The sequence below is a fragment of the Eptesicus fuscus genome, chromosome 19 (genome assembly GCF_027574615.1).
Source record: "Eptesicus fuscus isolate TK198812 chromosome 19, DD_ASM_mEF_20220401, whole genome shotgun sequence".
NCBI classification, from domain to species: Eukaryota; Metazoa; Chordata; class Mammalia; order Chiroptera; family Vespertilionidae; genus Eptesicus; species Eptesicus fuscus.
This window is the reverse complement of record NC_072491.1, coordinates 44,659,554-44,673,403: the sequence shown is the minus strand read 5'-3', so window position 1 is coordinate 44,673,403 and position 13,850 is coordinate 44,659,554. Positions and strand designations below refer to the sequence as shown.

At 44.2% G+C, this 13,850-nt stretch overlaps 1 protein-coding gene across 3 annotated transcripts in view; it reads left to right on the top strand.

The window, feature by feature from the left end:
- The first annotated feature begins 3,674 nt into the window (after window positions 1-3,674).
- The window catches only part of RB1CC1 (RB1 inducible coiled-coil 1), a 69,656-nt gene continuing 59,480 nt past the window's right edge, over window positions 3,675-13,850 (top strand). For all 3 annotated transcript variants that reach the window (XR_003618131.2, XM_008143299.3, XM_008143298.3), the window contains exon 1: window positions 3,675-3,874. The gene's annotated coding sequence lies outside the window, so the exon portion shown is untranslated. The remainder of the gene's footprint in view (window positions 3,875-13,850) is intronic.

Below are 13,850 nucleotides of genomic sequence, written 5' to 3'. Positions count from 1 at the left end.
CTGGCCGGGTCTGGGTCTCACCCAATGTGGGTGGGGCCGGCCGGGTGTGGGTCTGTGTTTTCAAAGCACATGTTGTAGGTGGGTGGGGACTTGACTCTAGGTCCCGCGGCGCGCCCCAGACTCTGACAGGAGGGAGATTTTCATATACATTTTACTAATTTTCTTTCATCTCCGACACTTCTATTATAAAGGGCAAATAGCAATATTAAAACATTTCCTCTAATTCCCTTTTAATGTGCACGAATTTTGTGCACTGGGCCACTAGTCTATAATAATAAAAGTGCAATATGCTAATTAGACCAGACGTCCTTTTGGACAAAGCTGGGGCTGGGAGGGAAGCCCGGGTCCCAGGTGCCAGAGGGAAGCTGGTGCCGGCAGCCAAGGGAAGGAAGGCCTACTCTTGCAAGAATTTCATGCATTGGGCCTCTAGTCTATATAATAAAAGCCTAAGTGACCATTACAGCAGAATGACAGGTTGATGTGCACTGACCACCAGGGGGCAGATGCTCAATGCAGGAGCTATCCCCTGGTGGTCAGTGAGCTCCCACAGGGGGAGTGCTGCTCAGCCAGAAGCCCGGCTCATGGCTGGCTAGCACAGTGGCGGTGGTGGGAGCCTCTCCTGCCTCTGGGGCAGTGCTAAGGAGCAGTGAGCAGGTGGGCGGTAAGGAGCAAGGGGTCCTGAACTGAGAGGGATGTCCGCCTGCTGGCCTAGGGGGCCTAAGCCAGCAGGCAGACATCCCGCAAGTGGTTCTGGGCTGCGAGAGCACAGGCTGGGCTGAGGGGAAACCCCCCCACCACTCACCCCCCTGCCCCGTGCACAAATTTCATGCACCGGGCCTCTAGTATTTGTATAATTTACACTGTGTTGAGAATTCAGACGAGGACCAAATGAAAGATAGTCCAGATTAAAAAAAAAAAAAGTATTTTTTAAAATTGATTCCAGAGAGGGAGGAGATAGAAACATCAATGATGAGAATCATTGATTGGCTGCCTCCTGCACACCCCCTACTGTGGATGGAACCATGACCTCCTGGTTCTAGGTGGATGCTCAACTACTGAGCCACAACGTCCAGGCAAAAGGTCAGATTTAAGAGCCAAGAAAGAGATACTACAAAAGAAAAGGGGGAGATAAAAAGATTAATTAAAAATGGCAAATGCCTTAGAATGTTCAAAGGCTCAGAATTGTCCATTTAACACAATAATTTGGAGGTCCCTCTTAACATGTAATTTCAGTGAGAAAAGCACAGTAAGTGAAAATGAGACTTATTATAAAGAAGCTTGGTTGAGAAGTAATGCTCATGAGGGTTTTTTTGTTTGTTCTTGTTTTTATTTATTAAGGAAGAGTGCAGAGGGTTTTCAATATCCTTGTTTGAAGGAAAATGCCACTTTCTGAAACATTACTATGGACACGTGGTTTTATCAACTTGTGTTGGTACCTCCTCTAGATTCCTGCATATATATAAAAGAATGCTAGTACATTTTCACTTATAACTAGGAAAGAACATGAGGTGCATAAACACTCTTAACATTTGTGCTTTAGAGAAGGTGTAAATCTGTAAGGTATGACCCAATCACTTCTGGTCATTTCTTCCAGCCTATGACTAAGAGAGAAGATGAGAAATACAATATTTCTTTTTTTCCCAAAGAAAGAGGCCAGAGAGACAAGTAACATTTAAAACATTTTATTATTTTAACACATTGTCACTGGCACATTCCAGTGATGCTTTTACATTCCAAATTGTATTTGTAATCATGAATGTCACTGATAACTAAGGGGACAGTCAAGCACCAATATACTCTTTAGAGGCCTAATAGTGCTGTATTTTGGTTTTCTGGTTAAATCCCTTTTCACCACGTTATTTTCTGTGTGCTGATTGGTAATTGCTATTCCTAACAAAATCAGTTCATATCTTGCTCCAAGGCATAACAACCTTTTAGTCTTCCTTTTCACTTCTCTGCTATGTCTTGCTGGGGTGGTGTAATAAAATTGCAGCTTGAAACAAACAACAACAACAAAATACCTAAAGTAAAATGATTTGCCAACACAAGATCTCTCTGCAATACATAGGAATGGAAAATTAAAAACAAAGTGGTAAAAATAATAGTTCTTTTCAAACCTAACTTCCAGGTACCAGGTCAGGGTGATGAAAACGGAAAATCCCTAGTGCTTACCAGTTGGTTCAATGTGCTTTTTGTGTGTGTTTGTTAAAAATCAGTTTCCACTATGACAAATGAAGGATTGCACACTACTTTCTAATAGTATTTGTTCCGTTTTGGTGCCCTTGAAAATTGTGATAATTATTTTTATGAAACACAACTCAAAAGCCCTCTGATGACTTTGTGGTAACACCCACCGCTAAGCTTACTCGTACGAGACATTCCTAGACATAAAAGGAATTTAAAATATCATATAATTTTTTCTATGGGTAACTTCTCAGATTTTTTTTTTTAATGATAGGGAATGAAAGGAGAGAGTTTCCTAATCTGAGAGAACAGCACAAGCAAAGGCAAAGTAAACTTTTTTTTTCTATATATATATATATATTTTTTTTTTTTAATTGATTTTTTACAGAGAGGAAGAGAGAGGGATAGAGAGCTAGAAACATCGATGAGAGAGAAACATCGATCAGCTGCCTCTTGCACACCCCCTACTGGGGATGTGCCCGCAACCAAGGTACATGCCCTTGACCGGAATCCAACCTGGGACCCTTGAGTCCGCAGGCCGACGCTCTATCCACCGAGCCAAACCGGTTTCGGCAACTTCTCAGATTTTTAATACTCCAGCCTGTGGCTTCAAGTCATTGCCTGTGAATGCTCATCTTCTCAATCAGGATTCCCCTTGCTGATCGAGTTCAGTACTCAGGCTAGAACTAGAGAAATCAGTATTGATAAAGCCCAAGAGTGGTGGCCGCCGCGTCGCGCTTTCATCTCCATCCCCATCGACCGCGCCTGGCCCCTCTTCCCCGTCGGATGTTTTCTTAGCCTTACCTGGTCTGAGAACTCGGTGCCGTCCCCACCCGCAGACACTTGTCAGCCGCGGGCAGTCCAGGCCCTGTGGGATGTGGTGTGGGGGTGGGGATGGCAGCCTAGCCCCAGCCCCGCCGGCCCACAGCCCTCCAGGCCCCTCATCCTCCAACACGCGGGCAGCCCAGGGCGGGCAGGAGACCAGACCCCGACCCAGGGCTGGCCCCGCTCCTCCGCGACAGGCTGAGAGACGAGCCCTTTCCCCTGGAGCCGATCCGGACTTCCGCAGGGTCCACCTCGCTCAGGCCAGCTCGCGGTGGCAGGGAAGGTCAAGTTCACCTTGCGGGAAGGCGCGCCGGTCCGCGGCCACAGCACCCAGGCCGCCCAGCCCAGTCTCCCAGGTCAGGGGAGGACAGCGCCGGCCGGCGGACTCCTCCCCTTTCCCGGCAGGCCCCCGACTTCCGGACCTGCGCGCCGCCCCTCTGCGCCGCCGGGCCGCCCCTCCCCCGCCCGCCGACTCCCGGCATGCTCCGCGGAGGAAGGAACGGAGTCGACAATAACAAACCCTGCTACGGCCGCGTCCGCGGGCCTGCCGAACCCTCGGCGCTGCCTCAGAGTCCTCCTGTCGCCACGGCCCCTCGGCTCTGACGGGCCGCGGCCCCCTTCCCCCCCCGGCCCCCGACGCAGAGCCGAGGGGCCTGACCGCGTCCCTTCTCCGCCCGGACCCCTCCCTCCCGCCCGGAGTTCGGGGCCGCGGCCGGCACCGGGACGCCGGCGATTGTGTCGGTTGGCAGAGCCGGATGGGCGGTTGGTAGCCGCCGCCGAGGACGAGGCGGCGGCGGAAGATGGTGCCAGGGGCTGCCGGCTCTGCTGCTGCTGCTGCCGCCGCCGACGGAGGAGGTGCTGCCAGGTGGGTGCCGTCGCCGCCGCCGCCCGTGTCCTCTTCCCCCATCTGGCCCCGCGGCCGCGCTGGGCCCGGGCACCGGGGTCCGGCTGGGCTGGAGCGCCGCCCGCGCACAGGTGTGGGCCCGCGGGCCCCGCGCCGCCGGTCCCTGCAGGTGTTGCCTGGCGGTCGCCTCCCAACACCCCAGCACCTGTGCCAACAGGGCTCCTCTGAAGCCCCACTGGGCTGCGGGAGGTGTGGGGTGGGCTCGCCCGGCCGGGCTTGCCTGGGCTTCCTCCGACGGGGCCCCCAGGATGCCTGCCTGCCTGCCTGCCTGCCTGGACGCGCCTCTGGCAGCCTTGCGGGAGTGGCCGATGGGGAGAGACGCCCCGAACCTACCGGGACGCATCCTCACTTCGTTGTCACCCCCGCCGGGCTCAGCCCTAATGGAGCCTTTGACTTGAGAAACCCGAGAGTGGAATTGGGCCGAGGCCGAACTCAGCGCACAGTGGGAGAAACGGGGAGAGAGAGGCGTCTTTGTCCCGACCCCGGAGTTCGAGGTTCGGTATAAAGTTACTCCGAGGAATGACTCAGCCCCTGCCTGCCCCACGGGTAGATTTGGGATGGAGTATGTATGCGGATTTCACAACTTCATAGAAACAGAACAACAGGAGAAATGGCAGCTTCTCGGAAGATCGTTCTAGTTTCTTCCACTGCCTGGTGGATGTGCTTTGTTTGTTTACAGTTTCATAATCTCGCCTTCTCCGTCATGACTCTTTAAAGTGTGGTCACACCACAAAGTGATGTGGGCCTGAGTGCCAAGGAAGACTGATAGGCTTACTCTTTGATAGAGTCACGTTACTACAGGACATTAAGCTAGATTGGAATGCTCGCCTTCCGTCTGCTAGACATGGAGCTGTGATTGGGGCCATATGAGAATGTGTCTGTATTGCTAACCACTTCATTGCATAGTTTCCAGTGTGTGTGTGCATGGTGCTTGAATGGTTTTCCCCAAGGATTGGAAGGTTAGCAAGTAAGGCAACTATTTTTTAATTTAACAAGACAACTCTGGGTCTAATGGAGAATCTGCTTATTGTATTTCGCTATTTGATACAGAAAGGGTCCTCCTTCCAATGCTGATATTACCATGAGAAGCAGAAGGACTGCCGAGTAAGGTGGTTGATGTAATTTTTGAGAGGTTATTTGATCTGTAAGTAGACCATTGCAAAGGATGTGAAGATACTTTGCTTTCTGTTATTTAATGTGACAGAATATGGCCCGAATGAACATATTTTCTCAGAAATATTTATGTCATGATTTTTTATTTTTATTTTTTTGTTAATCCTCACCTGAGGATATTTTTCCGTTGATTGTTTTAGAGAGAGTGGAAGGGAGGAGGAGAGATGGAGAGAGAGAAACATGGATGTGAGAGAGACATTGATTGGTTGCCTCCTGCGAGGCTGGCCAGGGCTGGGGATTGAGCCTACATCCCCCGCAACAGGCACGTGCCATTACCAGGAATGGAACCGGGACTGTGGGCCCACTCTCTATCCACTGGGCCAAACTGGCTAGGGCTACATAGTGTTTTAAAACCTAGATGTTGATAAATGTTTGTTAATAAATATCTGTTGATGGAAATTGGGTATGGACTCAGACCACTTTTAAAAGTAATTTTATTTAGCCTACTTTGTTTTTTTTTTTAAATTTCTTTATTGATTAAGGTATCACATATTTGTCCTCGTCCCCCCATTCCCATCCCACACCCCTCCCCACACATGCCCCCACCCCCCTGTTGTCCTTAACCGCCGGTTAGGCTCTATTTAGTCTACTTTGAATCTTTTATGTTTACATTAGGTTTAGTTATTGGCCTAATTCTTTTTTTTTAATTTAATTTTTAAAAATCTTTATTGTTGATTTTTGTCCTCCCTTTTCCCCCATTGACCCCCTCCAGCTCACCCCTACTCCCCGCCCCAGGCCTTCACCACCCTATTGTCTGTGCCCATGGGCCATGCCTATATGTATACGAGGTCTTTAGTTGATTACCTCCCACCACCCACCCTCCCCTGCTTTCCTTCTGAGATCCCGCACTCTGTTCCATGCTTCCATGTCTCTGGATCCACTCATTCATCAGTTTATTTTGTTACTTAGATTCCACATATGAGTGAGATCATGTGATACTTGTCTTTTTCTGACTTACTTCACTTAGCATGATACTCTCCAGGCCCCTCCATGTTGTCTCAAAGGTTAAGAGATTTTTTTTTTACTGCTGCATAGTATTCATGGTGTAAATGTACCACAGCTTTTTAAAAAATTTTTTTTAAAAATTAGTTTATTGATTAAGGTATCACATATTTGTCCTCATCCCCCCATTCCCATCCCATATCCCTCCCCGCACATGCCCCCACCCCCCATACCACAGCTTTTTTATCCACTCATCTACTGATGGACACTTGGGCTGTTTCCATATCTTAGCTATTACAAATTGTGTTGCTATGAACATAGGCTGCATATATTCTTTCTGATTGGTGTTTTGGGTTTCTTAGGATATATTCCTAGAAGTGGGATCAGAGGGTCAAATGGCAGTTCCATATTTAATTTTTTGAGGAAACTCCATCCTGTTTCCATAATGGCTGCACCAGTCTGCATCCCCACCAGCAGTGTGTACTAGGGTTCCTTTTTCTCCATATCCTTGCCAGCACTTGTCATTTGTTGGTTTGTGGATGGTAGCCATTCTGATGGGTGTGAGGTGATACCTCATTGTCGTTTTAATTTGCATCTCTACATTGGCCTAATTCTTATATGCTGTTATTGGATAACAGGAAAGACAATGGAGGTGGAATTCTTGTCTTTTGAGAAAATTTTTCTGACACTTGCTAACAAGCACAAAGTTGGAATGCCTGGCAGATTGACTTTTTAGTAAATCAAATTCATAAAGTCCAAAAGGGCAGAGGACACAAGACCTTTGTTCTTGAAAAGCCACACTTGAACCTGAACGGTTACTTTCGTAATCTTGAGAAGAGCTTTATTTGGCTTCTGAGTTAGAGAATTTTCACGCATTCAGCCAATGTTGAAGCACCTGCTAGATGCTTTACATTGCAAATGTGTATAACTTATTAATTTTTTTTTAAAAGGAATGGTTAGTAAAATTTTTTCATTTAGGTAATAGTATTCACTAACCCCAGTTAAGCTTTTATTAATTGGTGGATGTGCTTTGTTTATAGTTTCATAATCTCGTCTTTTCCATCTACAGAAAATACTGGTTCAAAAAACTTGTGAAAAATCTAGCAGTTTCTTTTCACACACATTCATTCCTGCAGTTATTTACTTACCACAGACCATTGAACCAGTTACTGTGAGAAATATAAGAATGTGTAAGAAAGTATTCTTCCCTTATAAAAGAAAATTGGAGCTCTGTATAAAAATAATTATAATTGAGCATTCTTGGAAATTTGAAGAAAATATACTGAAGACATTTGGGCTTTTACGGAGTAGGGTATTTCTAGGAGAAGAAAAAGAATGATAGGACATGGATAAGTCACTGTTTCTCTTTATTTTTTATCTTTATTGTTCCTCCCATTGCCCTCCTCCATCCATTTGGTTAGTAATTATTCAGACTATCTGTTGAAATTATATATATATATAATGCATATATATATATGTATATGTATATGAATGAGTTAGGCGAACTTGAGGAATTAAAAAAACCAGAATTCGCATTTAAAGGAAGTGTCACAATTTGATATTGCTATCCTTTAACAATTATACCATACACAGCTCTGGGGGTCATACCCCAATTGGTTATAGTAATATAGGAAAAATAGCTGTTAGTTCCTTACTTGGTATACTTTGAAGGTAGGAGAGATATTTTGTAGTAGACTTGACTTAAATTCATTTTAATGGTTCTTTTGAGTCTTTGTTAAGCAGAAGCTGTCAAATGATATGCTATACATGAAAAAAAAATGAAACAATAATACTAATTCAAAATGACAAAATCTGATGATATTCTTAATCGGGATAACTTTTTTTCATATTGCTTACTTACTAACATTTCCAAATTTAAATGATCTTTGTTGAGCATTATACATAATTTTATGAATGTCAGACATCAGTTCAAATAAGTTGTATAGTGGTATGTAGGATGTTATTTCACTTTTATAAAACCAAACTGTCTTTGTATACACAAGTATTTCCTGTATACATAGGAAAAAACTCTGAAGGACACACTTTAAACTATTAAAAGGTATTCCTGTTATTGCCATTCTTTTGGTGCTGTTCTTATATGAAGATATTTGTTTAGTTGTAGGCAAGACATTCATTTAGCAGGCTCTGAACCTCTATGGAAAGGTTCTCTTTGGGGGAATACTCTGCCCAAGACTGAAAGTGTTGGCCAGCCAATACAGGTTTTGGGCTCGATCCCCAGTAGGGGGTGTGCAGGAGGCAGCTGATCTATGTTTCTCTCTCATCAATGTTTCTAACTCTCTATCCCTCTCCCTTCCTCTCTGTAAAAAAAAATCAATAAAATATATTTTAAAAAACTAATTTTAAAATTTGAATATGTTAGATCAGTGGTCGGCAAACTCATTAGTCAACAGAGTCAAATATCAACAGTACAACGATTGAAATTTCTTTTGCGAGCCAAATTTTTTAAACTTCTTCTAATGCCACTTCTTCAAAATAGACTTGCCCAGGCCGTGGTATTTTGTGGAAGAGCCACACTCAAGGGGCCAAAGAGCCGCATATGGCTCGCGAGCCGCAGTTTGCCGACCACGGTGTTAGATTATCTCACAGTAAGCTGGAATGACCTTCCTAATCATTATGGTGGTAATCTTTCAAAGAGGAAATTGTAAATTATTCTCCAGTTGGTAAATTGGTTAGACATTTTTTTTTTTATGAACATAAGAGATGCCTTCTTGTTCTTTTCCTTATGTCCACTTGTAACCCCTGTATATTTGGGAATCAATGCATTGGAGTCAGTATTTTAAAACATACATCCCCCACCCCCCATTTTTAGCTGACTGTATCCCAGAAGGATCCTTGAGGAACAAATGTCCTTTCGTTACTGGAAGATTGCATAGGTGGGATTTCTCCATTGCTAGTGGAGTGCGTTGTCCCTTTGCCACTGGGAGCTGGAGGTCTGGTTCTTGTTATATCTTGAGAATTTTCTTAAGACTTGGCGTGGGAGAATGAGATGTGGTAGAAAGGTGTATTTGTGCGAAATTATATCCCTCAGTTTCCAAAGTGCCATATCCCTTAAATCAGTCCTGGGAAATGTTCAGCCGAGCTTGAAGCAAAGCCACTGTCCAGTTTCCATTCCATGGTGAAATTGAGTCAGGTCCCACATGGCTGTGGGAGCCTGCCCCCTGCAACAGGAGAGCCAGGAGTGCAAGAGGGCCAAGAGAGCAAACGTCGTTTGTTCAGGAGCTTATGTATCTCAGATTTTCCACCCTTGCAGTGCCCATGTCTGTTCTGGCCAATGTCTTGTTCCCAGGTGTGACTGACAGGTAATCACCTTTTCTGTATCACCTAGACCTCACTGGGCATGCGTCTGTTGTCCCGTCTCTTCGTCCAGCAATCTGAGGAGAACATACCTGGAGAGTGTTAAATTGCAGCTTTCTGGCAAAGCTGTACAATGGCATGCCTATATTATCTAGCCTTCCCTTTACTCCTTTCCTGTTAATTAATATCAGGTTATTACATTGGTACCACTTTGATATGAAATCTCCTCCCCTCCCCACATAATTGATATTACCTCTATAGTTAGTTAAGAGCTCTGTAAGTTCAGAAGTGGGGAAAAGAATACTGTGGGCCACCACCTGTGATTAGGGAAGACTTCCCAGAAGTGCTAATAGGACCATTCTTGGATGAGTAAAATTTAGATAAGTAGAAATGGTGGAGATTTTATCTGGCAGGATTTTGTAAAGTGAGAGTATAGGTTTTTTGTAGTGGAGTAGTTGGAGATAACTTCTAGAAATATAAACTGAGGTTAATTATTAAGTCCTTGAATGTTGGAGTTAAAGTTATAATTGCTACCATTTTTAAAACGTTACATTTTTCTTTGCATTGTGAACGAATCTGAAGTACATTATTTCTATCCTCTTATCCATTCTGTAGAAGGTAATATTTCAGTTTATAGATGGTGAACTGTTGTGTACTTTATCTGAACCTCATTGGGAGAGATTAGACTTGCCCCCAAGTCTGCCATTATAATGCTAATCTAGTTTTATGCCAGAGATGGCAAATTTACCTGCTTCAAGGGGCAAGCAGATAATGAAATTAAGTGAAACCATCTGGGTACTGAACTGAGGTCAGGAGAGATAGCTGCAAAGAAATAAGCAATAGAGCAGGGCACGCCATTGGTTTGTGGCCTCTGTGGGCTACAGTGAGGCTCTAGGGAAGAGACTTGAGGAGGAAGCAGCCTGACTCCCATGGTTGTAGCTGGTAGAAGTGTTCAGGAAGGGCTGGAGAAGGCTGGAGGCTTAAAGGCATTTGCAGGCTCTAAAATAAGGGTAATGTCATTTGAAAATGAGGGGTTGGATTATGAAGGAAAAAAATGGGTAGGATTTAAATAGAAATAACAAGTTTTGAGTAAAAAGAGAATGATAGGTTTTGTTGACAGAAGAAGTTAGGGAATAGTTTTAAAGGGAAAGCACTGAATTGAAATCGGGACATGATGAGTTTGAAGTAACAGAATGACTTCTACTTGGAGATATTTAGCATCAGCTGAGTTCAGGACACTGATCTGGATTAGTTAATAATAGTAACTGATGTTTGTATTGCATGTTAGTTTGCATTGATCTTCCATATATTGTGTAGATGTTTCTTTATTTCCTCACAATAAGCTTATGAGATACAGATAATTTCTTTCCTTTTTGTAATCAAAGTAATTTGTTAAATAAGGCCAGTCAGGGTCACAAAGTCAAATAGTGGGGGCAGGACTTGAATTAACGGATCTTCTGATTCCAAAACTCATGTTCTTTCCACATTCTATTCTCTATTTTATGTATACATAAAGTAACAGTTGGAGCCCTGGCCAGGCTCATTTGGGTGAAGTGCCATCCTTTACACTGAAAGGTTGTGGGTTCAATTCCTGGACAGGGCACATATCCAGGTTGTGCATTTCAATCCCTGGTCCAGGCCCTCATGGGAGGCAACTGATCACGCTTCTCTCTCACATTGATGTTTCTCTATCCCTTTCCCTTCCCCTCTCTCTAAAATCAATAAATACATATCCTCAGGCGAGGATTAAAAGAAAAGATAACAACTGGAGAACTAAATATAAATGATAGTGAAGACAAGTAGAGTGGGGAGGCAGATCTCCACTGGGACATCACATTGGAGGCCAGAATGGGGACTGCAGATGAGGATAATTGTCTTGTTCTCTGAGTTTGATCCACTCTTCTAGGGCAGCATATTCAGGGTCTATTTCTTTTCTTTTTAAAAATATATCTATATTGATTTCAGAGAGGAAGAGAGAGAGAGAGAGAGAGAGAGAGAGAGAGAGAGAGATAGAATCATCAATGATGAGAGAGAATCATTGATTGTCTGCCTCCTGCAAGCCACCACTGGGGATAGGGCCGAAACCCGGGCATGTGCCCTTGACTGGAATTGAACCCACAGGCTAACCCTCTATCCACTGAGCCAAACCAGCTAGGGCGAGCTGTTTCTTATAGTCAACATCAGATGAAGAGATGGTGTTTGTTTGAATAAATGCACACAGTAGCTGCTACAGCCTATCAGTTTCCTTTATTTATTGTAAGTATTATGGAACAGGGGAATGGCACTTAGGTCATTTTTACTCTTTAATATTTTCTAAAGCCTCTGTTGGATTGAGAGCATTATTGCCCCAGATCATGAAAAGAAAAAGAAAGATTGATAGACTGTTCCAGAATGAAGGAGAGTGAATATATTTTACAACTAAATGCAATATATGATACTGAATTGGTCCCTGGATAGGGGGGGGGGGGGGGGGAAACACTGTAAAAGATATTATTGGAGTAATAATTTGCATATGGACTGTGAATCCTATATAATAAAAGTGTAATATGCAAATCGACTGAACGGTGACCATCTGAGACCACGCTATGACACCCACTTGGCGCCAGGCTAGCCAAGGTGGGTGTGATGCGATTGGTTGGGGCCCAGCCATCGCCCCACAGAGGGAGTCCCAGGCCACTGGCCAGTGGGGCGATCAATCGGGGGGCTCCACAATCGCCCCAAAGAAGGAGGCCCAGGCCACCGACCAGTGGGCTGTGGTGGTTGGTCAAGGCCTCTCTGCGAGGGAAGCCCGGGTCCTGGGTGCTGGTGGCTGGAAGGAAGCCCGGGTCCCAGGTGCTGGAGGAAGCCGGTGCCCAGCCGGGGGAAGGAAGGCCTACTCTTGCATGAATTTTGTGCATCGGGCCTCTAGTTAGATAATAATGTTGCATCACTGTTAAATTTAATGATTGGATAACGTACTTTGGTTATATATGAGAAAATCCTGGCTGTTAGTAAACACATATTTCAAGTATTTATGGATAAAGAGACATCTATCTTCAAATTGCTTTCAAGTAGTTCGGGGAAATATGTAGATGTGTGGGGCACAAAGTGGCTGAAATGATAAAGCAAATGGTGCACAATGTACACAGTTGGTGAATCTGGGTAGAAGATAAAAGGACGTTCTTTGTACTATTATAACTTTTCTCTAAGTGTGAAATTATATCAAGGCAAGAAAGGTAAACTATTTAAAAGGAAACAAGAAAACACTTAGAATAATATAGTGATTATTAAATGTAAACAGAAATGTGCCTTCTTGTACTACTTTATTCCACCTTTGCAGGACAGGTCTTTTCTCATCCCCTATGACTCCATTTGACTATAACCCACATAGAAGCCTATTTTTATCAGCCACATGTAAAGGAGGACCTCCTTCATGCCCAGTCTTCTTTCATGGCATTTATTACATCTTTTTTTTTTTTTTTACTGCCCTTTTCTCCTTCAAGACTGAACTCCATCAGGGCAAAGATCATGTCTGTTTTGTTCACAGAATACCCAGTCCTGGCACATAAGCTCAATAAGTGTTTGTTCAGTTTGGATGAATGGATTAATTATCACTAGTATTCCTTCTATGTTAAGTTAGCATCCTTTTACTTGCCTAATCCTTCAGAAAAAAAGATGACTTCCTTTTAACCAATCTATTTAATCCTTCACTCATCAAGCCTTTATTGAGTACAGTCATGTGATTACCTGCTTATCTGGCTAGCTTCCTCTCTTGCCAGCTTCTCTCAGATTTGCAAGCCCTTTCTGGTGATGCACCCTCTGGCTACTCTTGTCAATACAAGTGCCTTGTGTATTTTCCTCTCGGTACACTTCTTAGAAAGTATCGTGTTTATATGCCTACTTTTCCTGACTGCAGGTATCACAACTTCCCCCCATTATTTTTATATTTATAGTCCCTAGCACATGAATGTACAAATTGTGTTTATTGAATACATTTTATTGAGTGCTTGTATTAGGCATTGTGATGGGTGCCATATATATATGTTGTCCTCTTTAATTTATAAGCTAACCCTGTAAGATAGGGACTTCATTCTTCCTGGTAATTTGAGTTCATAGTAGTCCTGGGACTATTGATCATATACACTGAGTGGCCAGATTATTATGATCTCTGAACGCATAATAATCTGGCCACTCAATGTATATCTAATATAATAAAAGGCTAAAAATGCAAATTGTCCCTTGACCAGGAGTTCGACCAGCAGGCAGGCCAGCCAACTGCCCATGTCCCCTCCCCCTGACCGGGTTGGCCGGACCCCACCCATGCACGAATTCATGCACCGGGCCTCTACTACACACACACACACACACACACACACACACACACACACACACACTGAGTGGCCAGATTATTATGCGTTCAGAGATCATAATAATCCGGCCACTCAGTGTATACTACTAGAGGCCCGGTACACGAAATTCGTGCACTGGGAGGGGGTGGTGGTGTGTTTCCCCAGCTCAGCCTGTGCCT